At 43.1% G+C, this 27,176-nt stretch overlaps 1 protein-coding gene across 5 annotated transcripts in view; it reads left to right on the top strand.

The window, feature by feature from the left end:
• Nucleotides 1-27,176, top strand: part of asic2 (acid-sensing (proton-gated) ion channel 2) — a 317,689-nt gene that overhangs the window by 110,157 nt on the left and 180,356 nt on the right. The window lies entirely within an intron of this gene.

The following is a 27,176-nucleotide window of genomic DNA, read 5'->3' as shown; positions in this document are numbered from 1 at the left end:
TTGTGAATGCATTTCCTGTCTCCCCAGGTTTAAACACACTTATCTCACATTTCACCTCCCTCAACTCTTTTGTCTCATGTTGCTTCTCTTAGTAAACATTTCAAGCGTTATTTGCAGGTTTTGCATGTTGCCATGATCCCAGTGTGGTCCAGGGACAACAGACCCCTGGTCTCTTTGGATCCAGAGTGCCACCCAGACATGATTGGATAACCCACAAAACAATAAATCCCCATTTTTATGATATCAAAAAATATCTGTCAATTGGGTTGTCAGTGCAGACAAACCAATATCACAAGATGGCAGCCGAGCTCTTACCTTTCGGTTGACACACACCCAATCACAGCCTCCGTATCGTTTCAAAGAGCCAATCGTATGATGGCGAGAGCCCGCAGTGAAGCTGAGTACCCCCCCCCATTCATGGGGTCAGACACTGCAGCTCAGGGAATCTTGTAAGAGTAACAAAGACGACTCAAAAATGATGACTGCATGTTGAAGCAATAAAAAGTTACTGCTCTTTTTTTATTACTACACTGACTATGCCATTTTTTTGTCACACTCGGAGACACCTGCAGCAAATACTCGTTTTCTAGGACGTTTTGATGAAATTTGAAGCTGGATCAGGTCAGTCTTGATGCTTTGGCCCCACGTTGTCCTCCAGCTGAAACCTTTTAGCTCAGTGCTCCTGTGCTCAGACTTCTTCTGCTCAGTGTCAGCACTCAGACTCTAACTGATGAGCAAAAAACTTCTGAGTGTGACAAAAGTCATGCATTTACTGGTGGAAGAACAGCGCTCACTTTATGTCTTTCTCTATGTTTTGACCAGATTCCTATTTATTTTATTTTCATTTTTATTGGTTTATTCGACAGGGACCATGCATATTAATGAACGTAGCTGTCTGAGAACAAACACCGTGAAAATACTCCAGAATTAGTTGAAATAACTACTTTTCATCTGCAGTCGCTAGGCAGGTAACATGAGAAACATAAATACAGTTAGCAGTCATTCACTATAAGTTAGTGATGACAAACATCACACAAAACAAGCAGACAAGACGGAAAGAGGACGACAAAGACGTAACTCATCCACCTCTCCACTGATGAAATGTGCGACGGCATGTCTGGTTTTCTAGGAGCCACTGTTTTTGGTGAGTTTTATGAGGTTTCCAGAAAATAATTGAGATTAATCTCCTCGTTAAGACCAGACGGTCCCTTTCTGTGACAAAGCTTGTTGATAATGTTTCCACCTGTAGGAGATGGTGTGCTTTTTTTTTTTGTTCGCCTCTCAAGATGCAGGAGAATCTGGAGAGAAAACGAATGAGTTCCGTTCACTTTGACACTCTAGCTGATTCCTGCGTGGGAGCACAGTTAGATGGAGAAGTCCCAGCTGTTGGAGGTTGTTATTTACTCAAAGCTTGCATTTACACTCTTGTGCACTTCCCATATTCCTGTATTAATGTGGTATGAATGGGGAGAGGAGGCCAGAACCTAAAGCAGATGGAGCTGCGTTGCTTCAGGCTTCAGCTCTGGTGAGTGTGTTTTTCCATTCTTGTGTGCCAGAGCACGTACACTGCACGTCTGCGTGTCGTTGGACTTTTACTGATGATCATACTACACATGAAAACTACAATATTGTGCAGATCCTAACATGCGCAGTGTGCAAATTAGACAAAAAGAGAGTCTAGTTAAGAGTCTAAAACTTTTGGAGGGTAGAAGACTTAAGGAGAGCTGTGACTGTTCTCCCCAGACCCCAGTGCTGAGAGAGCAAGCTGCTGAGATGCCGCTCCGCTACCTCTGACTCTGCATGTTCTGTCGTGTAACCACCTTGGTCCGAACCGATGCTTCGTTTAGTAATCTAGACCATTTATCATCACTGGAAAGTGCAAGCAGCGCTGTTTCATTAAGCTTTTTTTTAAGCGAGGCTGACAGCATGAGACTAAAAACAATAGCAATATGCTATAATTTTGCAGATGTAATATAAATGGTAATGTTCGGGTATCTGTTGGTTTGTTTCTTTTCTTCCTGTGTGTGTTTTGCAGTCAGACAGTATTTTTCATTGTACATGAGGGAAATTAGATGCTGATGCTGTGGTTGTATTTCCTCTGCAGAAATGCACTGACTTGACATTGCCGTGTCATTGTGGAGCGTGAATGCATGCATGCTTCATGTGGATGTAGGGTCCTCATCATTGTTAATTTAGGTTTTTTTTTTATGTTTGGAATCGATTCTCTCGACGTTTTGGAGGCATTTGGTTTGATAAAGTGAGGTTGTTGAAAGTCGCTTTGGGCTCTGTAAACATCTTCAAGCTCCTAATGATAATGGAGTTTTGGGACCAATACCAATATTCGGCCATGATGAATTCTGGTATCCATATTCTTGGCTTATATTCTTAAAAACAACTTAGGGTAATGACTGAAGTCGCTGGCCTCGGCTCTATCATGCTAGCAGATTAAGACGCTATAATCACACGGTGTTTGCATACATTCATTAAGTTGTGGATTAATTTTTCTTGATTGATTTTTCCATCAAACTTAAGAAAACATTGAAAATGTGCTATGGAGTCATGTGGCCCCATTTGATTTTTATGAATATTTTCATGAGAAGTTGTGATATTCACTCTTCCTTTAACAACTCCCAGATCATGTGACCCAGACACTCTAGCTAGACACCAGGTATTATTAATATGAGGCGAGACGGATAAGACGCACCTCTTCTTTTTCAGATTTGACTGATTTCTAGATCTCCTGTATTGTATCATCCCATACAGAAGTTCTTCATCTCAACTGTGCCTGTCAGTTGACATCTTTTAATTTGTCCGACAAAAAATATGGGTAGTTTTTACTTCACTAAGGTGCAACTTCTTCATGCTATCAAAGCAGCAACCAGCTTTTACAACTTTACACAGGCCTATTAATATTTTAGTCCATCTCCGCTGACACATTTAGAGAAGTAGTTGTGAGTTTCTCTGACACCACATTTTGGAACACGACTCTTCAGGGACACTTTCTGGGTTCAGCGTGTCCCTGAAATCTCCATCGTCCTGGTGCTGATGCAGAATGAGCAGCCGGGAGTGAGTGGGTTTTCCTCTGATCCCTGCCAACTAGTCAACAGATTGCAGGCAGATCTCTGCGTGCCGTCACTTCGCCTGAGAGGGGAAAAAAAAAATATCGGGGGAGTCAATGAAATCCTGCCAATCTCTGCTGTCCTGCAGTGACAGCAGCCCGGCCAGAAACCCAAGAATCTGGGCAGGTTGCAGGCTTACTGATAAAGATGAGTGACTGCCTGACCTGCAGAGAGAGAGCTGGACAGCACCGCTCCATCAGCCTGTCCACAGGAAATTGGTACATTTAGCTGTTGCTCTACATTTACTCAGATGGTCTGGTTCTCTCCCCTCTTCTCTCTCTCTCTCTCTCTGTCTAGTCTGTTTGGTAAACATAGGAGATTTTATATATCTACAATCTGTGTTTTTGGGTCAGCCACTTGTGTGCTGTTCATCACTAACCCCCAGAGCTTGCGTTCCCCTGCGGTTCTACCAGAGACCACTGAGTTGTTTGAGTTTTGTTGAGTACCTTAGAGGAGGAGGGGCCAGATGAGTTGGATCCATTAGATCCATCGTTCTTTCGGTGAAACTCCGATTATCTGGGCCTGTATGCCAACAGCAGGTGAAATGTGACAGACGCTCAACCAGATGTAACTGCTTCTGTTTGGTTTGGCGCCTGGTTTATAGGCGTAGACATCAGTCGGTGCCAGGCAGCAGATACTGTCTGCCAAAGAAATGATTTCTGTGTCGCCGTGGTCCGGCCAGTTAGAAAACAAATGTCTGCTAAACCCTTTATTTACCTTAGTTTGTTGGTTGATGAGTCACCTGATTAAGCTGTGCATGCAGTACACACATGGTACAGTTTGTTGACATGTGAGTGCCACTGCGTCATACTGTATGTTTAACAAATAAGTCATTGATCCACAGTAAGACTTCTTGAATGGAGTTATTGAAATCATTCATTAGTATTTGGTCTGGAGTCTCAACTGCGTCCAGTGAGCCTCCAGGATGACCTGATTTAATCTGATCGTCCGGTTTGAAAAGGGCATGTGCTTCAAAATAAAAGCACTTGGCAGGTGATTTGATGAACCATCTGCTTATCACAGTCTACTTCAGGCAGGCGGGAGAAGCCCTCAGCCTTTGCTCTTCTTTCAGTAAAGACATTCTCCAGGTTTGATTTCATGGGTGTTCAGGAAGATGCTTTAGGAGCAATCTGGCATGAATCCAACGGACTCACAGGAAAAGATCTGATAATTTATGTGGTCAAAGGTCAACGTCACTGAGACATCATCATTTACTCAGTCACTGTCATAACTCACATGCTTTTGTATGAAATCCCTTTACTTGCTCATAGTTTTCCCTTTGATGATGGATTCTAGACAGACTTGGATGTAAACCTCAACTTGCTTTAGTTCAGAGTTTGTGAGTTTGTGGTAAAACCGGCTTCCTGCTGCCTCTTAAAACTTTGCCGATGAGCTCAAAGCAATGGAACAGTCCGCTAATCCCTCAGTGTTATCACCAAACCACAACTCCCACAAATCACTCCATCTAGATCTCACAATGAAAATCATGTGTCTGTTCAATTAAACACTGATAATTAACTCTGTTTTGTGTCGGTGGAGCATCGTGGCTCGCCACCGTCTGGTGCTGCATCTCCCATCAGCCCTTGACCTGGCTCTGTACCCTCTTACATTTGGGGCTGCGCTTTCCTTCTCCTTGTCCTGCTGCTTTGACCTCTGGCTGTTTTCCACAGAGGTATGAATTCCTGATGAAAAAGCCGTAGAAGGGCTGACAGAAATATATGATGAGTTCCCGTCTGGTAATTGAGCTCCCTGTGTGCCGCTGCTGTGTCCTCAGCACTGACTGCAGCATCCGAGAGAGCACAATAGAGAACCTGAGCCCCATCTATCAGTCTTTGTGTCTGAAATCATGCCCTGCTATTTCCAGACAAGGAAGCTAAGATGCTGTTGGCCAAGATAACTAGTGCCCTCCTTCAGCCTGTCTATCTCCCCTTGTCATCACTCTGGAGTCTTGGGTGCTCAGTGGAGGGCAAAGCAGCTGGAGAAGACCAGGCTGACCCCGACACGCAGAGGGGGAGGGATATCACGGCAGGCACACTGGTTTTATTTACCTTCACACTGGGACTCGGCTCCAGTCTCTGAGGGCCCTTCATCATCAGGTTTAATTTTAAAATTGTGGGAGATTGGATTTACTTTTCAGGAGCGAAAGCCTTCATTTTGTTTCCTCCTGACAGAATAGTTTCATCTGTGCCTTTTTAAAACAAGAACATCATCCTCAGACTTTAATCTTCTACTGAACAAGGCAGCAGTGCAGGCAGGAGAGACGATGGACAGAAGCAGACGATGGAAAGTAGCTCGCACATAAGTAGCGTCTTTGATCCGCACGCGGTGGGCTGATGCAGATCTGTCACCAGTGAAATGATAAGTCGTCAGCCAGTAGTTCTTCCACGGGCTGGTACTGATTATTAGGAGCTCAATGATCAGTACTTGCAGCAGATATTCTGTTGCAGTAAATGTTAGAATCTCTGAAATCTACTACAAATTTACAGCTTCCTTTAAATTAACAGGTTGCTTTAAAGATGTCCCCTTTAAAAACAAATACGTGAACTGCATACGAACGATACTTTAAAATAAAAGTCAAGCGTAAACGCAGAAAAGCAAAAACTTCAACATTTTAATTAAATAACCTATAAAACATGGACTGAACATAAAAGTCAAATTGTTCAATCCAATTTTAAAGACTCTAGCCAGAACAATGTTTTAGTGTAAATAATTATCTGGCTGATACAAATATGCTGCTACCAATTACATGACATCGCTGGATCCCTAAAAGCAAATATTTTATGCTAATTATGGGTTCAGGTGACGTGAAAGCCTCTCAGCTTACCACTAGCTGACGGTCATAATAGGACTCATGTTGTTTATACACTAGTTAGGTGCGGAGCAACTGTTCAAGAGGCCTTTTTTTTTTAACTTAAATACTTTCCTGGTTAAAATGAAAATATCAAAGTAAAACGTGTGCTGTGATTAGTTTTTAGTGATGGGGTCAAACCTGCTGGATGTGATTTTCTCCCAACTGTCATTTCACCCTTTCCGCAGTCAAAGACTCACGAGAAAAAGCCATTTAAAGTGAAGCCATAAAGGTATTTTTATTGCCACACTTAAAAATGCAGACAGGCCAGTGGAAAGAGCCTGTCATGTCCTAATGTTTCACAACTGCTTCATTTGGATAATGACATCGTCATCTTAAAATATATAGTACCTTTACTTAAATAAAGGCCCTCATTGTGACTGAGCTGAAAAAGTTTTATGGCTATGCAGCACTTTAATATCAGGATGACATTGGTGTGTAATTAAAAAGTGGATGTCAGCACTTTGTTATTGACTGTGGACGTGTTTACCGTCAGGTACTGTCAGACGGCGGATCACGGGGATGTCAGATGTAAAACTCAGATTTACACTCACGGATTTAGAGTTTGTTTGGAATCAATTAGTGTAATCTTGTTTATTGGGATCAGGATGTCCCTGCTCTCGTTGTTGTTATCGTGCCGTCTCCAAGGTGAATTTTGGACATCTGACCATTAGATGTGACTTGCAGCACAAGAAACACCCGGCGTGTTCTGGTTTGAAGCGGGAGGAGCGATGGGGGCACCCTCTTTTTTCTGCATTTTTCCATCAAGCTTTATATTGATTCTGTTTCGGATCCATAGACAAGTTGATGCATCAGTTTTTATTGGAGAGTTTGACAAAGACATTCTGTCATAATTACAGTTCAGCTGACACAGAATTTCAAGAGTATCTAATTGTTATATTGTGACATATTTCTGTGTAGGGGTGTCACCCAAAAAATGAAAAAAATAAAAAGATCAAACATATTTTGAAGGACACATTCGATATTGAACTTTTCTAGACTGCCCCCTGCTGGACAACAGGGAAACTACTTTAAATAGTCAGATGAGTTTCAAGAGACTGCAGGCAGTATGTGATGACATTTTGAATGTCAGCTTTTCAACCCACATGGAAACAAAAAGAAAAAAGAAAAAAAGTGGAAGCCATTTTTCTGATTGCAACAGGTTGGAAAGGTGGGGAATAATATTTGGAGGAGATTGATCGGAACGCTGAAAAGAAGGCGAATCCAGAGCGTGTCATAGCACAACTTGAGGTGAGGCTGCTGATGGGATCACGGCATCCATCCCGGAGAGAGACGAAGCCCATTTTGTGCTCCATTTAGTTGCTGGAGCAATCCTATAAAATGCTTTGCACATCATTCTATCACAGATTTCTTCAGATTTCTGAACCCAGCTGGGTTGTAATCTCTCTGTTTTGGGGAAAGAAGCTAGCTAGCTAACACATCTTACTAACAGACGCATATCTGAAAGTTGGAGGATGATTGACGGGTGGGTGTCATGATGTTGTTGGCTTGATTTGTTTGCGTTGTTGTTATCTGCTTCTGTAAGCACACCGCATGTGTTGTACAGGCAGGAAAAACGATTGGATTGAAAGATAGCAAATACGAAGAAGTCGAGACATATTGTTGGATGCAGCAGGTGAACACTGACCAACAATCTGAACTAAAAAAAGGACGTTTTTCATTAGGGGTCGACTCGAGGCCCGTTGTGGATTTCAGCTGGACGATATAAGGGAACGTGACTCCTTTTTCGACCTTTACTGTGTTTGGAAGGACGTCTGAGAGTTTAAAAGCAGAGCAGATCAGATTGTCAAAGAGAAACATTCAAGTGGTGGCTCATTTTGCTCTAAGAGGCTGTATAGTCTTCAACTTTTCACCTTTTACTGTAGTCCTGGCACTGTGACTTCTGTCAGACTTAAAGTGGTATCACATTGGCTGGAGACAAAAGTTCAGATAGCATTAGTGGTGAAGGGAGCTGTGACCTTGGCGTGTCTTGTTAGGGTTGATGAACTCCGCCGCTGCCGTGAACGTCAGGGACACCGAACATCTCATTGTTAGCCAAAGCAACGGCAGCTGATGGACGACTTGCGGCTGCTGTCCCCCTTCCCCCACTCTCTCTTTTCTTTTCTTTGCTGGCAAGTCTGGCTGTCTTGTATTAGAGGTGTGAAGATTAGATAAAAGCTCACTGTGAATCAATATGATTTTCTGTTGGAACAGCCTTGTGTATTCTGTTCCCATTAAGCCACCCATGTTGAGACTCAGATTTAGACCCAGGGAGCTTCTGGAAAATAGTTGAAGAAGTTTTGGATTTGATTTTGCTAAAGATTAAATTCCACAGTACTCACACAGAAACCAATATCAACAAGAGGTGTGATTTATTATTTTGTGGTTTTGGCTTCAAGTTCGTGCTGACGCCATGAGTTTGTTGTTGCTGGATACAACAGTGCAAGAGAGGGCAATGTTAGTTCAGCCTATTATTGGGCATCACTGAACCCAAAATGTGTGTTTGATGATGAAATAGACCCAACAAAAGTTGAATAATGAGTGGAGCAGAACCGGAACAATCATATTATAGGGATTAAGGGATTAGGCTGTTCAGTAAATCTCCAAAGCAGAAAACAATTACAGTCCATAATAGCGCCATCATACCGCAGCTTTAACTTTAGAGTGTAGGCTGTATAATGTAGTGGAAGTAAGAGGATTCCCCTCCACACCGAGGAACCGTTTTTGCCTGTAAAGGTGCAACATTTTCCTCAGGAAGCTGTTATCTGCCTGCAGTTTTCTACCCAACAAAGCACGAGAAGTGAAAATGTGAAAATGGGTATTTAGTATTTGAGTAGAACATTAGGGGTCCACCAAAGTGTTTTAGCATAACAGCGGGAACTCTCCTGAAAGCGCCCAACTTGGGAGCGATTGAGAGTGAAGTGATATTTCAGCTGAGAGGATCTGGATGCTATGAGATGAAAAATCGGTGGAGGTAAAAGTTCCAGCTCAGGGTAGAATTCTTCATCTGGTTCTTTGCTCTGAATAAAATAACGACTGAACCGGCCGTTCTGTGCGGGTTTGTCAGATTAAGAGGACGTGCCGCTCCTCCGCTGCTGTTACCTGCTGCAGGACAGTTGGTTACCTCCGCCACGCATTTGTCCCGCCCCTCCTCCACTGTGATTGGACAGTTAGGTAGAACATGGCAGTCAAAAGTGCAATAATTTACCTCATTTTTTTTCAAATCTTCTTGACCAGAAAAACCCCCACTAAAGGGGTCAGTGATGCACATGGGTTTGTACAACAAGGTTATACGCTGATTTCATTTTAGAAAGCAAAAGAAGTCGAAGGTGACGCCAACTTTTTTTAAGGTTATTTTGGGGTAGTCCCTGACAGAACTGTGCAAGCCCCAGGTTAGCGATGATGGGTCTGTATTTGTATGTATGCTGTGAAGCAGTCCCGTCATCATGTAGCCTCTTACCTCCAACCCTGTCAGGTCAAGACCGGGTTATTCATCGGTTGAACTGAAAATTTAACCGTTGGCCCCAGAGGCGCTTCACTGCTGGCAGGTGTCAAGATTAAGGGTTAAGTATCGGCTCTGGGTTTCGCTGCTGAGCAGATTATTTTGGGGGCTTATCACTTATTCATTCGAGGCTATGTGGGTTAATTTAAAAGCTGTTTCCATTCAAATTTTGCCCCGAAGGATCCACTTAATGTCAGTTTTGATTAATTCATTTTCTATGACAATGCACTTTTCAAGTGCCTTTTTTCGTGAGGGAGAATGCCTGGCTGGCCTTAGATGTTTGGAGCCGAAGACCTCAGGCTGTGATAAGACGTTGGAGCACAATGACACCGCTCTTTGTAGTGGAAAGTGTAACTGACATGATTAGACTGTACCGCTAACTGCAGCTGTCCCTGAGTAAACCCACGTCCTTTCAGATCTGGCAGTGAGCTAACATCTGTTTCTCATCAGCGTCTTCATCTGACATGTCAAAGACTTAATAGCTGCATCGTCAGCAGAACGGCACTCAAGACGTCACCACTCAAAGTTTCCTCACACAAAGGGTCTGATTAACTCACCGAGTGAGTGCGTGTGCTGCGACGTCTGCAGGCTGACTGACAGCAGGAAGGATAACTGTCACTGACTGTCTGATCCGAGGCTTCTTGACTGCTGCTGCTGATGTCATCAACCTCTGTGCAGATGGCAAGTGGATGTCAAACAGAAGTCTGCGGCGGTTGGCTGTGTGCATTAGAATGGGATCTCTGCCTCAGTTGTTATGGAATTCACCAATCAGCCTCAACATTAAAGTCGCTCACAACTGAAGTGAGTATCATTGATTATCTGCTTCCAGTGCTGCCTGTCAAACACCCGATTTATGAGGCAGCGAGGGAACAATCAGCGCTTGTAGATGATGTTTTGTAAAAATGGGCAAATGTTAGGACTTGAGTGGTTTGGATGGGAGACAAATTCTGATGGCTGCATTATTGGGTCAGAACCAGAACAACGAGTCTCGTAGATTCCTCCTGGTTTGTAGCATGAACTTCAACTAGGCCAGGGCCTGAGTTAGTGTTTTTTGTTGTTGTTGTTGTTGTTATTTATGCTCCTTTTTGCACCACCGAAATGACAAAATCTATATTATTAAAAACTATAAAAGAAGTCGTTCAGCTCCTCATCACTTTTTTTCAAACGAATGTAGGATTTGCCCCATCCAACACCTTTGTAGCATGATAATTTGCTGGAGAATCAAGTTGGTAAATGTGTCCACTTGCATTGTCAGTGATATTCTTTGAGGCGTACGGCACCGTTGGGATACAAGACAGTTCACAGCTGATGTAGACTGCATCAGAAACACATCCGACAGCACAAACATTTTCAGAGGCATCAAGATTATGGAAATACATCAAATAAAAGCTTAGAAAAACATTTTCAAATACGTTAAGTTTTATAAATGCATTAAAAATACATTAAGGAGATGGTAAAAATGCATTACAAAGGCAAAAAGCAAAAACAGGCAAATAGATGAAGATTAAAGGTAAGTTATGTATCGCATTTGTGTCAAAGGCGCAGGAAGCCAACATCTGAGCCATAATTCAGTCCGTAGATCACGTTGGAGGTGCGGTGTGTTTTTCAGCTGAAATGTTGAAGCACAGGAGAGGAGACGGACCTGCTGGTCTGTGTGGAGTCACTGTTGGTTCTCCTGTGTTTTTTCAGCGCTCGTCCCTGTACGACGGTCTTTGTCCTGCTCCTCCTCCACCGTTGTCTTGCCAAGTTCTCAGCACAGAACAGATGCTCAGTACCTCATCACGCTATACTGCTGTTTTTAGCATAACATAAAAATGCGGCATCTCCATTGTGATTTTATTTTATTTTTTTTTTATAGAAGTTGCCCCCGGGAGGAAACGCTTGCATGCTGCTTCGTCATGCATCATCTCTGATCCTGGTAAACCTGCGTCAGATAACCTGAGGGGTTTAAACGCTCGGTAACGTTCAAGTAAATCTGAGATACATCGAAGCTGAAACCATTTACGGTCAGAAAGATGAGTAATAGGCTTTTAAATTCAAGCCAGTGCCATCCTTGCAGTGATTTAAGGACCTTTTTTTACACTGAGCCAATCAAGCGACTTAAGTGGGTCATGGTTTTTGCGGCATCTAAATTATGAGTTTCGAAATGTATCAACAACACTATGTTGTTCTCTTTTTCTGGTCTGAAGAGCTTAAGAGACGCGGTAACTCATCGGTTTGACCGAGGTGTCAAAGGTCGGCTTCACGCCGGGCTGTGCTGTGCTGATGGCTCACGGTCAGCTTTTGCAAGCACCATAATTCAGAGAAACATGATACATGGTATGAGCGTTTAGAGTAACAGGAAGTGTCACTGTGACCGTGCTTCATCTACTGCATACTCTTGATCAAATATTGAGAGTAATTACAGTTTTTCAAGATTTGTAAAAAGTCCTGTAACGTGCAACATGCCTCCTACGTACCTTCTCTCGTCATCACATTCTCCTCACACCATCGGCACTGCTTTTAGAGTGCCATGCATCATCAGCCCCACTTTCCCAGAGGCAGACGCTCACTGTGTCTCGTCTCACTGGGAGTCGATTTGCATCAGGATGAACTGAAATACTGCATTCTAGTATCGGGAGTCAGCAGGGCTCTAATAAATTGAGAGGCACCGAGTTGTAATCCTGCTCTTTTCCTCCGTCTGTGCTGACAGAGTGGTCCAGAGAGGGTGCAGGAACCGATTAAAGAGGCTCACGACTTGCTACACACTGCACTTTGTAAATGTGTGTGTACTGAAGTTGTGCGTGTGTTTGTGTCAAGTTTTGGGGAAAAATTGACTCCTGATAAATGCATTGAGATTCTCTCCAGCAGGATTATTTTCTCTCCAGTGAGAAAATAATCAGACATGTTAAAGCCAATTTTTCTAGATTATGGCAACTTGTACATGGAGCTGAATTTGTCAAGATGAGCTGCAGTTGCAACAGCGAAGGGTTGGAAGACTTGGAAGAGCAGCAGGATAGTGAATGTAACAGGTAGAACCCTAGAAGCTTGAAGTATTGGAACATTCTCACTGTCAATAATAGTGTCTAAATTAAAGTTTTAATACGTTCGGCGCATCCGCTCGGCTAATTCATAGATTGGGATGATATCCCGCATCAAAGCAAAAAAGTATTAATGATCGTTTTTGCTTTGTCAGTGTGTCCTGTGTGGCGTTCTGAGGACGTCCGGTGGTGAATTATTTGATCTTTTCCTTCGTGCAGGCCCATCGGCGGTTTGTACTGCTAAAGCTAAGCTTATCCCTATTAGAGCCTTCAGGTCGAAGGGTTTAGTAAACACTTCGACGATGTTCACTTATCCTAAACACATTATACATTTAACATGACTTCATCACTTAGATCAGGAAATAATGTCAAGCCTCAGTGTTGCATCTATTCAGGAGTGAGAAATCTCAGTGTCATGACTTTTTCACGTATAAAGACGGCGAAGGAACGCTTCCGTTGTATCTTCTGCTGAAGCAAGGCAGCTATAGTCAATTGAAACTTTCATGTGGTGGAGACAAGATGGCGTGTGCATTATGTAGCTGTATCTCCGAAGGACTCTGAAAATGTCCTTGCTAAGTCTGATCTGCCGCTCTTTTACTTTTGCACACTTGCTTCAGCTGGCGTCTGATTATCTGTCAGTCTGTTCAGAATTTAGAGCTTTGCCTTTAACCCCCGGCTGATGTGCGTGCGTGTCATTTTAACGGTCAGATTTATGCCTTCAGTTGTTCTGATTGGTGATGTTGTGCTGTCAGTCCTCTCCCTAGTAAATATTACGCCTCTAGAAAGGGAATTAGTGAATGATATCTTTTACGATGCAGTTTTATCGTCTCTCTCTCTGACACCTCGGTTAGTCCACCTGGATTTTTATTCTCCAGTTTATTATTCATCGCTTTTGTCCCTCAAACTTTGAAGCCTGCAATCACGTTGTCCACCCGGTGATTTACAATGTTTGGCTGTTGTGTTTTCTCATCACGGATGTATAACTCTCCATCCGCTGGGCTTAACTCCACATCCAGGCCATTTGTGTTAAAGGAAATGGGAGGACGAGGGCATCGGCTGGGTTTGTGAAGGGCTGCTTGACATTGATATGATTGATGCTGGTCTTCTCTGGGAGAGTGCTGGAGCATCATCCTCTTTCCCATAACTTCACATGTTCTGTTAGGTAAGCTGAGTGATGATTGTGTGAGAGTGTCTGGGGATAAGGAAGGCACATTTGCATCGTCATCATTTTAGATCCACGCTGCCTGCTCGCCGTAAAACGCTCACGTCTTTATTGCCTTGGTTTTCAGTCAAGAGCCACTTTCACACCGAGATTCAGTCATATTGCTGTATAACCGACTGCAGCATTATGATGCTTGTTTACACAGAACCTGCTGCTTCTCAACATGAAGTTTCCTTAGACTTTGACTGCTGATCGGACGGGAAACAGACACAGCAGACATACGCTCAGGATGAGGCAGCTGTGCAGATGTTTCTAAAAATAGTTAGTCAGACAAGCTGCATGCCACATTGCCTGTTCACTGATGCTGATTAAGAAGTCTTCATCAGATTAGATGGAAAGAAGCGGATGTGTTTTGAGGTAGCTGTTTTGGCAGCTCTGCCTTTTTACATAGATGTTGATTTGGTGCTGTGACTACTGCCCACTCAGTGGAAGAATATCCAGCTCCCCGAGCTCCATCATTCTTACACAGACAGCCAAGTGGAGTAGTGGCACAGCAATGTTCCAAACTTGAACAGGCGGTTTAAAATGATTTGGAGACTACAAAACAATCCTGAGGAAAATGAGAGCAGAGTGGCTACTCAGAACCAAACTTTGTCACGTATTTGTTGTATAAGAGGTTTTAGTGAACCTTGGTGCCCCGAACCATTTACAAAAGTGCATTTTTTGTAAACACAGAAAAAAATAAGCCAATTTAAAAATATGGCCTTGTCCGGCCTGTTTATAGTGTGTGTGTGTGTGTGTGTGTGCGTGTGTCAGTGTTGTGTCTTTGTCATGCATTAAAGCCCTCATAAACGTGGGTGCTATGTGTGTCTTTAAAGCAGCAGAGCTCCTTCATACTACTTGTCATGTCTTCATTTAAGGTCAAAAAGTGAGAAAGAGGGAATGAGGGCTGGTAACTGTGGATGTAAAAAAGAAGAAGCAACAGCAAAGAGCAGGTGGAGCTGGAGGAGGCAAAAGAAGATGAGTTGCTGCAGCAGATGAGTCTGGTGGATGTGAGAGTGCCACTAGCTCATCATCCACAGTCTAAGGCTGGTGAAGACGAGGGATGACCTTACTTTGCTTTCATAGAGCCCATCTGAATAGTTACTGACCCAAACCTTTTGTTTTCACATAACAGCTCACATTTTATGTTAATTTCTTTTCCTGTATTAAAGGTTCTGTTTGGTTAAAGCTCCCAAGATCCTGACAAGACCCCAGATGACATGTAGAATTGTGTTTTTAAAGAATTAAGGGATTTTTCAGCGCTGCCGCAAACACTGAAAAATGAATGAATGATGTGTAAAGTCTGGACGTGACATTAAATATGAAACATGAAACATAAGAAATTAAATGTGTGGGACAAAAAAAAAAAATCCTCAGCGGATAACGAATGAGGGCAAATTAAGAAAACGAAATAAACCCAGATAGGAAGGCTTACTTTGAAAAAGCCTCAAATGATCAAAGCAATGGTGTTTTATCATGGCTGCGCTGGCGAGTTTGGGACAAACCTACACCGGACTGCCAAGACAAACTGATAAGATTTTATTGTGTAAGGTCGAGGTCACTGCCACATCACATTTACAGAATATTTCAAGGAGGCCTTAAGGGAAACCGTATTGATGGATGGGTCCACGATTACAACCCACATCCCACACAAATTTAAGTGAATCCAAAACAGCCTTCCAGTGCACACTTGGCTACTTTGTGGGGTATTTTTTATTTTTTTTGGACAATTTCAAACCAAAGAAGCGATTCATGCAGTTTTGCACAAATTCCTCTGCTTTGCTTTTTTGGTTGTTTGCCATCAAGCACCGAAAACCCGGCAACCTGTTCACAATAGCATAGCGCCGTTTCCTCAGGTGATGCCAGACAAAATCGCCTCGTCATTGTTTAACCTTTAACCCTTCTGTGTGCAGCCCTCCATTCAAGATGGAGGTGGTCTCATGGACTTGGGGAGAGTTTCAGCATCAAGGTTTAAGACCTTTTTACACAACCTTTTCAAGGCAGCAATATTTCGCCACTCACACGCTTCATTATCTGTATCAGGTGGGAACAGGGCCGAATCGTTGTGTAAAAGTGACAGGAAGAACTGCTCAATAAAACCGCCTCACGCCTCACAGTGCCTAGGAACTGTTGTCACAAGCTTTGGCCGCACGACATCACCTGCGGTTGGTTCTGTGTACCAACCTCATGTTAAAGCTTTTCAATCAGGGAATCTCTTCAAAGATGAGATGACAGTACAGGTTAGCAGTCGCATTGATTCAGGGAGAAAGAGTCCAAATACAAGGCTGCACGGTTGTCAGCTGTGAGCGATGACATATTCGTCTCCAGTATTTGAAATAAATGAATCCTGGCTGTTCTGTTGTTGCAGCTGTGTAGCATGAGACAGTAAAAAAATCAACAAGAAGAAAGCGCTTTATATTTGCAACATTATTATTTTACATAAAATACAACACTTTTGCGTCCGAGACTTGGACCGGGGCAAAAGTCAGAATCTCAGGACTTGTAATGCATGAACAGATGGAGTTCTCAAGGTTTCCTGGTACGTTTATATTTCACTGTGAGCTTGACAAATGAAAGCATCCTCAGAAACAAGTTATTGCTGTGCAGTATCGTATTTCAAGGGGCAGGATAAGCACAATCATCCCTCTGTCTTCTGTATATTACTTTTCTGTCTTGTGGGTTTATAGTCTGTGCTCTTCTCTACGTGTTACTACAGAGGCTCTTTAATCAGCTTCTACACCTTTAATATATGCGATTACAGCCGCCGCCACTCTGCCGCCTCTCTCTCACACGCTGCATCCAATATCTTGACCGCTCAGAGTCTCATTGACCTCGGAGGAAGTTACGATGCTGACTCCTGAAAGTCAGCTCCCCCGCTTCACATTTAACATTCCTTCACTCACGTCCCGTGGTTGAAAACCACTGCAGAAGGAGGAGCAGATCCACCGAGTGTGTGACAGCAATTAGGTCGGACATGTGTCTGAGTGGTTGAGGGACGGGCTCAGTGGATGTGCTGTTATTGACAGTGAAAAGTATTAAATAGTCACCAGAGGCGTGAGAATCTGCCTCTCAGCTGTGGGGAGTGATAGATGCTTCCTAGTAAAGTGGGGGGAGGCAATTAAACACGAGCCACCTCTCCTCATGTCCAATCACTCTCCCTCACGACAGTGATGCTGCAGAATGTGACTGCTAACACAGAAATATACTTCAGTGTTATATTTGGGGGGGGGGGGGGGGTCATCATCTGCCTTGTACATGCAATCACTTTTTCATAAGTGCAGCTTCCAGCGTTTTCCCTGGTGTTCCTCGCAGTGGTCCTCACGCAGCAGCATTTACTGTACACGGACGACATCATAAACCTGATGGAGACTGTGAATGAAAAGCTGCCACATGAATAGCATTTAGTTATCACAACTAGGCTAAGGTCATAGAGCAGGTAGTAATCAGATGAAGATGAGGAGTACTCAGATCTTGGTAGCGTTCAGGTGTGTTGTTGACATGTGCTCACCTTACAGCTGCCACGATTTTAATCCAGATAACAAGATGGCCTTCTGCAGTTTTCAGATCTTATCTGTTAAAGTCTAATTGTGTGTCAGAATATCATTTTAAATGGAATCTTTTGGTGCTGCCTACATATTCACCTTTGCTGACTACAGATCACCACAATATTCACTCTGTTTTCCTTTGAATGGGTTTTCAATGGCAACGGGAATAATGATGAACATTTTGGCGCGTTCCAGTGCAGGCCTTGCCATCTCGCTAGGCTTCAGGTTAGTGCCTGTTTCAGCCAATCAGCATTTAAGGGAGGAGCTACTGTCAGCTACCAGCGGCGTTGAGGTGTGACGACGGCGAGAATCGGGAAGCAGCTGGCGAAGAGGTTAGCGTGGATGGTGCCATGGCTTCAGCTACATCAGAAATGGAGAGTATTACTTGAAAGAAGAGCAAAGAAGTTTTTTTTTTTCCTCCAAGGAAAAGATGTCTTGGTTTGGTTCGTCCAATCACCTGCCTGGTACATGTTTTGAAAGCATCTGTCGTCTTACAACACTTATATGGAGGATTTCACGGGTTACCAGTTTCCAGGAAAGAATTACAAGCTGGACTGGTGTTTCACGTAATTAGAGAGGAATCACTCTGACAACGTGACGGAAATATTCTCAGGGAGAACAAACAAACATGGGCAGCTTCCAAACTTCATAAACACGCATCGATCAGTGTGTTATTCATTATTCCATCTGCTATAAAAGCATGTGTGTGTCCGGCTATCCTCTCCACCACAGACATGGTTTATAACAACAGTAGAAAGCAACCTGCAAAGCCAAAGGCTGAAGGAATTACCTGGAGATGTCAGCCTTGGTTTGACAACTATTTTTGTTTGGTCAATTCCTCATGTCGTGTTCCTGAGCCAGGCCTGCACTGCATAATTGCAAAGGCACTCAGAGCATGGGGAGGAAAAGTGGGACTGTTACCTTGGGAACAAAACTACCTCCTAATCATGCCATGAAATCATGCTCTGCAGGGTCATGGCAAGCGTGTGAAAACACTCCAATTTTCAGAAGTCAAATGCTTTGAATTGGCTCATCATGTCTGTGCAGCTTCAGGGTGCTGAGATCCTCACCCGTCTTTCACCACTTCAGACCAAAGCTTGGTCTGTGTGTGTGTGTGTGTGTGTGTGTGTGTGTGATATGGTTTTTAGGGCTTACTTATTGCTACTCTAAGCTGTAACCTTCAATTAACAAAGGCAGAGACTCTCACATACACTTAATAGACTAGGTGTTTATTTACCACTGAGGCGGATGACTCCATCATGATGCAAACCTCTTTAAAAGGAAGCAACCACTGACTCCACTGCTGGAGAAATTATTCATGAAGACACTGAAGTCAGTTGTATTGAGTCAATCATATCAAAAAGCTCTGTATTTCCATCTGTGAGGAATATTTAGATTACATTAGTAAATAAAATGATCTCAAAACTTCATGATTTATCTTACAGTTCAGAGGAGGATGATGGCTCACTGGAAAACTCGGTTAGCCTCTAGAACACAACTTATTCTGGCAGAATCAATACTTGGATACTGAGGAACCTGCAGCAAAATATTTACTGTACATTACGACTTGATAATGAATTCCGTGGTAAATGATAAGCATCTTGTTGTAGCTCAGGGAGAGTTCAGTTTAGGCCTTGGTCAGACTGTTGCCAAGTGTTCTTTGCTTCTCAAATGAGATCTTTTTTGTGTCCACATTATTTGCAAGAGAAGACATAAGATTGTGTGTATTCAGACATCACCCAAGTATCTGCAGTGAAACATCCAATACAGAGAAACAAGGCTGTAGCGGAACACTAACCCAGCGATACGATACGATATTCAGCTCACAATACAATTCGATACACTTACATCATTTTCTGATAGATTTTAAAGGGACAAAGGGATTTTCGTGACGTCTTGTGAGTGTTCCATTGATGGGATTGAATTAATTGAACTGAAAGCGTCAGTAACACATTATATGGCTCTGACTGGCAGCTTGCAAATGCTGGACAAAATGAATCAAAGCGGTGGAGAGAAAATTAGTTTCATTTTTTGAAACTGAGTGCAAACTGTAGCTTACAAGCTTTTGATAATTTAAGTGAACAATGGAGAGTTAAAGTGCAGCCAGTGGCCTTCTTTGGCAGCTTTTTTAGCTTGATACTGAATGTATGAGGCAGCTACGAGCCGGTCTAGCCACCGGGTTAACTAAAAATAAACCATGGCAGCCAATAATTCAATTTGCAGGTGACAATAGCATAGCGGGGCTCCATCGTGTTCACCATGCGCCTAAAGCCGGTGTTTTCCACCACCAGATGAGGTCTCATATCCTGACAAATAAAGTAGGCGACGGAGTCCGTCACTGTCCAGCGTGGGTCGTTTGGGGTCGCGCCGCAGCTTCTTGGGCTCGGTCTCAGTTAGCATTACCTTGTCCGGGTGACGACGTTTTAGGAGGGCTCGCAGGTTGGTGGTTTTTCCAGAGTACTTAACGTTTGTGTGACAGCTCATAAACCGCCATACTTTAGTCTAAATGGTCGCTTTCCTTTTTGTTTTGAACCCAAAATGCGCCCACACATCTGCTTCTAAGCATGCAGGCGCTGGATTTAGGCTCGCCGCCATTCTCCTTAATCTCTCAGCTCTAACCTGATGAGAAAGCCGTTGGCGTCTGGGTAACTAGAAATGCTCTACAGCGACACTAGCGGCTGGCAGACAGAACTGCTCTTCCTGCAAAGTGCGGGACACGGGGGATTTGAATGGGGCTTAACGTATCGATACTCACGGCTGAAAAATCGATACTCCCTGGGGAAACAACATATCGATATATATTGCCGAATCGATAAATTTGTTCAGCCCTACAGAGAAACAGGTTTCAATTGACACACAAAGGGCACTTTGAAATCCAATTTGAGTGTCCAGACTATGACACATCTGTAGGAGGCTGACTGGAATCAGGTTTCCACCCACCTCCAAATTTGGTTTGGATCAAATTTAATAGCAGTTTGATTTGATTTGCTGTCCATACTGTCTGGAATCAATCTGGATATAATCTGGATTCACCAACATCTGAGTTGTTCTGGCACTTAGAACAAGACCTTCCAGGAGATGTCAAAATATTGAGCTATCTATTGCAGTGTAGCCTAAAAACATCACAATTGACCATATCGCTCAGCTGGGCATGTCACTCATCCTCAATCTTTCTCTCTCTTTTTTTCTTGCTTCTTGGCTCCTTCCCTTCCTGGATGCTGTATCCGTCCTGGTCTTCCTCTGGGCTCCACCCCCCACCCCCTTGGCTTGTTTGGCTGCTTCTCTTAGGTAAGTGCTCTGTTTTAAACTATCACTCACAGTCAGCTTCCTCTGGCTATGTGGCAGTGTGGGATGTTTTCCCAGCAACCAAGTCTTCCTCTGCTAGATATGTAGCTCTGGGCTGGGATGGGCTGGACTCAGCTGGATACCAAGCCCAGGGCAGTGTAAGACCTTGCTAGTCCTTCTGAGAGACAGACTGATGGGGACACACTGCACTCAGGATTTATGTGTTTCCTGCTTTGGTCTTGCAAGTCATTGGATTATTTATGCAGCAGGAAATGAATGGGCTTTTACATGTTTAAACAATAAATTTAAGAGCATTGGAAGTAAGAATCATAAGATGTCTTCTGCTTCGACAACAGGACACAATCATGTCATTTTCATGACCTCATTGTCTCGAACATGTTATTGAAGCATGGTCTATCAAGCCAGCAGCTCCCACAAATCACGGCTGCTGCTGAAGATAGATCTTTCTGGGACATTTAATCTGTCCAATGATGTAATGGTGAAACGGAGAATTGATATAAAAGTGAAAAATGTGAGCAGGTCTGGAGGAATATGAAATGAATGGCCTCTGCAGACCAGCAGCTGTATAAAGAGAGGAACAGTAGAACTTGATTTCATTATTTCAGTTGGTTTTTAAAACTGCTCCGGGAAGAATTCACACCCAGATGTCTGATAGAGATTTTTAAAGCTGAACATGCAATGTTTGCGCTTGCAAATTATTCAGGTTGATATTACAAAAAAGTGACAGATGGCTCCTCCTCTCTTCTCCCTAATACTGAATATATAATCTCAAAAAAAAAGAAATGCAAGAAATATTTCAATACCTATTTGAAATGAAAGTTTGTGCCATATTGGGTGTGGAAAGAAAGAAAAGACAAAAATGCACAAGAATATGCTGAGAAATTAAACTGTATTTATTTTTATGGTTCCTGTCAAATGGTGTTTATCCTTCCTCTACATGGCCCTCACTCAAGCAGGGTCAGGTGAGAGCCAAGAGGGTAACAGTTTGTATTGTCCGTTTTTGGGGCGTCTGAAATTGTATTGCAAGTATTCTTTCTGTTCCTCAGTCGCTTATCCAAAGTCAGGTCGCAGTTCCAGCAGGGAACCCCAAACTTCCCCTTCCCTGACCACGTTAATCAGCTCTGATTGTGGGATCCCCAAGCCAGCGTGGTGATACAATCCCTCCACCTGGTCCTCAGTCTGCCCCGGGGCCTCCTCCCAGCTGGACGTGCCTGGAACACCTCCCTAGGGAGACAACCAGGTGGCGTCCTAACTATTTGCCTGAACTACCTTAACCTTTCAACACAAAGGAGCAGTGGCTGTAGTCCCTGTCCCTCACGCATGACTGCACCCTATCCCTGAGGGAGACACCAGCCGTTCTGCTCAGGAAACCCATTTAGGTTCATGAAATTTGGCAAATAAGTTTTCTGTATAATTATGATTAGAGGTACACACACACACACTCACACACACACACACACACACACACACACACACACACACACACACACAATTGTTTCCTGTAATTCACATCCTGTGTTAAATGGATCTGAAAATCTGTTGTGTTTGCATGGCAGCTTTGATGTCACCTGGGTGTGATCATGCAGTCACGCCTCGGAAACTCTGGCACCAACAAGAAAAAGTGAAACTGTACAGGACTGAGAAACAAAAGCAGATTTCCAAACAGCTTCAAGGGGATTTACAGTTTAGGGCCACCATGACATCAGAACACTCCAATCCTGCTCTGAGAGGAAATGTGCACATGGTTTTCACCTGCTACAGGATACATGCGGTTCACTCACAGCATGTCATGTCTGACCACTGCTCCCCCTGGTGGTGTTTGCAGGGTGTGTCTGCAGAAATCACACATTTTCTCTTCCGAGTGTTCAGGGATATTCATGCACTGTTTCCTTCTCTGCTATACTTGTGTTGATGCTTTTGCTGCACATCTTTTCATCTCTGAGTTAAAATGCGCAAAATGCATTTACAGCACAGTCAGACTCATAGCGACAGGTCCCCTCATGCTTTTCCACCCACACATCACTCTGCAACAGAAGGGCATGGTGGGTAGGGACTTAACACTGAAACACACACACTTAAAACACAGGTTCTGAGGCTCATGGAGCCTGTGCTGCACCAAGCTCAAGTCCAGCTCTTGTTCTTCCAGGCTGCTCCACTAGATGGTATAGTATAGTCAAGAGTGAAACAGTAGCTGTTGGAGTAGAGGGGGGAGATGCTCTGTGTTTTGCTGAGTTTAAGCATGTATGTCTTAGAGTTTCATCAGATTAATAAGCTCTTTATTCAGGAGACAAGAGAGTAAACATTTACTTTTGTCTGTCCTCCCTTGTGATCTCCTCATTGTCGTAGCTTAGGGGTGAATCTGTCAGAAAGTCAGCTGTGGCACACGTGGTTGTGGGAAGCAGGAGGGACTGTGTGTGTTTGTTTGTTCAAGGCTGTCAGTGGAGATAACCTATTAACACCTGTCAGTTGCTTTCATGCCCCTCGTGTTTGCTGCTCTACCGCAGTTGACTATGACAGTGATTGTCGGGTATGAGGGACATGAGACACCTGTTTGAAAGCAAAGCAGCAGGAGCAGACATGGCAACGACTGGCCTGCTGCATAAAAATAACTGGGGATGTTGCACATCTAAACCATCCTGGATTTGCGGTTGCAAATCAGGAAGATAAAATCGATGCTGTTTGATTATTCGCTTGTGAGGCTCTTCTATCAGGTAAGTCACGCAGTCTGCCTTAACATGACAGCGGCCTTCACGGAGGAAGAGGAGCTGAAGCAGAAACGTCTCAAGTAACGGCTCTTACTTGTCAGCTTGCATGATTCGTAGCAGATTTGGGAAATTAATTGGACCGAAGGGCCTCAGTTTACCTCCAGGTTTGACCCACTGTTGACTTCTGGTGAGGGAGCTGTTTGAGAGAAACCTGCTCATCTCTGAAAGACCACAAAAAAAAAAAAAGACTGACAGCAGCATTAATTTGCCTCCAGAAATCTTTTATATACTGGAGTCGAGGCATTCTGACATTATTCTCACAGTGATATTCCCTCTGTTCCGGGCAGAGAGTTAAAGGCTTTTCAAGGTTACTAATTTGCACAATATCCTAAAACTAGTTCAAGGATATTTTGTCCAGACTTCAGACTAAGTGCTCCTGTTCCCAGTCAGACCTGAAGCTTATTTTGGAAATGTTCACTCCTCTGTAGCTAAGGGTCATCTGCTCACATCTGACCGCAGAACAGAACCAATGTCTTTTGGCAAGTAAAGATCAAATGAAAAGGTATGACGCAGTTTTGTCGCATTATCACTGTTCCTTATATTTTTTGGGGGGGGGGGGGGAGGCCACAATAACAATACATTTTGTCATAAGGGTGCCTTTCATGACACTGAGGGTCGCATTACATCATACAAAAAATACTTATACTTAATAATCAATAAAACATGCATTTAAAAGTCAAACAAAAAAAATCAAGATTTTCTAAAAATGCAGGCATATTACTGAAAGTGGATCTATTACCAGACAGACCTTGGTTTTCTTTTCAGCTACTAGTTTTAGGTAGTGTTTTGTGTTTGCCAACCATAGCATAGCATTAAATCTTGCGAACAGGCAATGAGGGGACTCAAAGTGAGAGTATAGGCGGGTTCAGAAAACACAAAAGGTTGTGTATCCCCAGCGTAACATTGGAAATGGATAGCAAAGTGCAGGAAGGATGTTGCCAAGTGGTAGGAGGTAAAAGATAGTGTTCCCAGCATCGAGCCTTGTGGAACTCAGGGGTGGACCCTGGAGCCTTCTGAACTGTGATTCTGCATCTGTACATAACATGACATACCCTAGCATGTATGGTATTTATTTTGAACAAGAACGTGAACTCCATCCAAAGTACTTAAATACCCAAATACCTCAAATTAATGAAGAAGACAATGCAGCTACATACCTGAATGATAATTAATGAGCTGCTATGAGATACAGACTTCAACTCCGTTTATTTGTACACGCTTGCATGTCAAAATGGCCCCCGCTTGAATTAGAGTTATATAGTGTTTTTTTCTTGTATTCTCCTTTTCTTACCTGGGTCATGGATATGGAAAATATACATTGTGCCTCAAGGTTTCCTGATGGAGGCCACGTGTCTCTGTGGTCTGGTAATAACCACTCCTGTACATTTAGACTGAAGCCATCCAAAATAAGTGACTGTTGTCGGTGAAGCATTTTGAATTTACTTTTGCACTCCAAATGGTTCGACTTGTACATTAGAAGTAGGGAACTGGAAATGCTGTCATATTTGTATTGTATGAATATGTTTCTTTCTTGAAAAACTTTGTAAATAGATTTTCTCACATCTGTTGTTTCATTTCCCCTCCACGAAACCTTTGAAAACTGCTTCAGCTTTTACTCATCCTGTGGGAACCACACGACAAATCACCCACCACAAATTAACTCCCAAAGAACGAGGCAGCAGCTCTCACTGTCGAAGGAACAGTTTGGGGGAAATCCAATATCTGGAGAGTTAAATGAGTCAAGTGATAGCAATCGAAGATTGGTCCATGAAAACTGGAAGCAACAGTCAGTTATTTTAGAGAGGAGAGCTCAGGCTCTGCACAGTGCTGACCATCTCTTCCAACTGACTGCCTGGAACCTCATCAATGAATACATTTATCCCTTGTTTGTTTGAAAAACATTCGGATAGCTATTTTGTCGCTTGATGCAAAGTTTATATCCATACTATTTCTTGGCTCTGAGCTGTTTCCAGGCAACCAGTGACAAAATGTTTTCATACTCTCAAAGTTGTTTTTTTTTTTTTTTTTTGCATGTCTGATATATTTTCTATCAGGAACTTTTAATGAAAGATACTTGATTGACGTTTTCTCCTTCACCTGTCAAAAAAGGAATTGATTGTAGGAGAGAGAAACACAAACACCATCACTACAAACTAAAGGACATGTCACTCCTAAAGAGTGAGGATGAGACAAATCTGTCTCCATAGTTTCTGCACAACTGGATTCACTTTTTCAAGTCACCAGGGCAAAGCAACATGACGTTAAACGAGAGCTAAGACCACAGCAACGCATTAAGACTTGCAGAAAGTACAAGCAAACTAAACAAAAGTAACATTTTAAAACAAATTGTCATCACACCTGATGTTGGGCAAATTTCCTGCACTCAGCTTCTTTTACCCCCAAGAAAAATACATTTTCTCACTCTCCTCTTGTCAGGGTGAACTCCGCTGTGTGATTTGAGCCCATCCCATCGAGATGTGTGTGTTGAAGCACACTGCAAAGTCAGCTTCGTTCCGAGTGTCTATCTGAACATAGTAATTACAGTAGATTGAATTAGACTCCGCTTCTGCTGCAGGCTCTCGTTGGTAAGATGGTCTCATTGTTGTAAAGAGGATAAAAGGGAGCAACGATTCCTGCTGTGATCTGCAGAAAAAGATGCTGTGAAAACTCTCCAAGCTGTTCAAGTTCAGTGCCAAGTTTCACAGACGTCAGACTTTGATGAATACAAGAAAGCACACATTTGATTTTGCAAGGAAATTTAGTTCACAGCTCTGAGACCGAGGGTCCTATTTAAGTGCTCGAAAGCCTGTGATGCAAAGCGCGTGTCCAATTCATCCGAAACCGTTTACTGCTGAATATTCCGGGTGCAAATTCAGCCCAAGTCACCTCTTAATTAATCAAAGGTGTGTTTTTGTTTTTTTGGGTTTTTTTTGCATCATAGGAATTTAACCAATCACGACGTCAGAGTCCACCGGGGCGTATTATGTAGGCGATATCTCAGGTGACTTTGGGAAGTAAATTAATTTTTCTACAAACTTAATTTTTTTGTTGTTGTCAATGTCTCAATGTCTTGACTCTTATTCCTTCCAAGTGAGGACTCAAGATTCCTCCGGTGGTCTGCTGGTTAAAATCATTGCTGTTACTGCACACAGGAAAATATCACAACCAGTGAAAAAGTCCCACAATCCACCAAAGCCAGAGGAACCATCCTCTTGTCTTTACCCCTGTAGTAAGTAGCAGAGTGTTTGTACAGCTTCTGTCTGACCATCAGGCCCTGTAAATACCAGGAAAACACGGTCTTTTGTTTCGGGTGAATGGTGCTAATGTTTGGCATTGCCTCCAGATAGGAATGCCCTGAAAAACTGACTGACCACACCCTTTCTTCATGTGAATACACCCATGGGCCTCAGACTGGCACTGGTGTGTTAGCGAGTTAAACAACATGGACACATGGTGAGAAAACGAGTCCTGCCCTGGTGAGAATCTAGAAATGTCACCTGCACTGGGCACAAGATAGAGCCCAAAGGGTGTTCCAGGGCTGTGTGTGTGTGTGTGTGTGTGTGTGTGTGTGTGTGTGTGTGTGTGTGTGTGTGTGTGTGTTGTGTTTGTGTTGTACTTTCGTGTCACGTTCATCTTGTGTGTTTACCCAGACATGATCTGTGGTCATGCTAGCGGAAGGTAATGGCGATCCAGACACAGATAGAAAAAGGGAAAAAAGAAACACACCATATTGAAAGAAAAGCCTCTTTATCATGGTGTCTGCTCAGGTGAAAGGCCTGTGAATTGTGTGGTTTCATAAAACCCTGCCCCATTTTTATCCATTTTTTTGTAGAGACGTACAATAACTTTAAAAGGAACTCTTGTACT

This window comes from Aulostomus chinensis, chromosome 18 (assembly GCF_037954235.1).
Source record: "Aulostomus chinensis isolate RoL2024-O1b breed Wild chromosome 18, RoL_Achi_v1.0, whole genome shotgun sequence".
Classification (NCBI taxonomy): Eukaryota; Metazoa; Chordata; class Actinopteri; order Syngnathiformes; family Aulostomidae; genus Aulostomus; species Aulostomus chinensis.
Note: the sequence above shows the minus strand (reverse complement) of the source record. Positions and strands in the feature narration are given on the sequence as shown.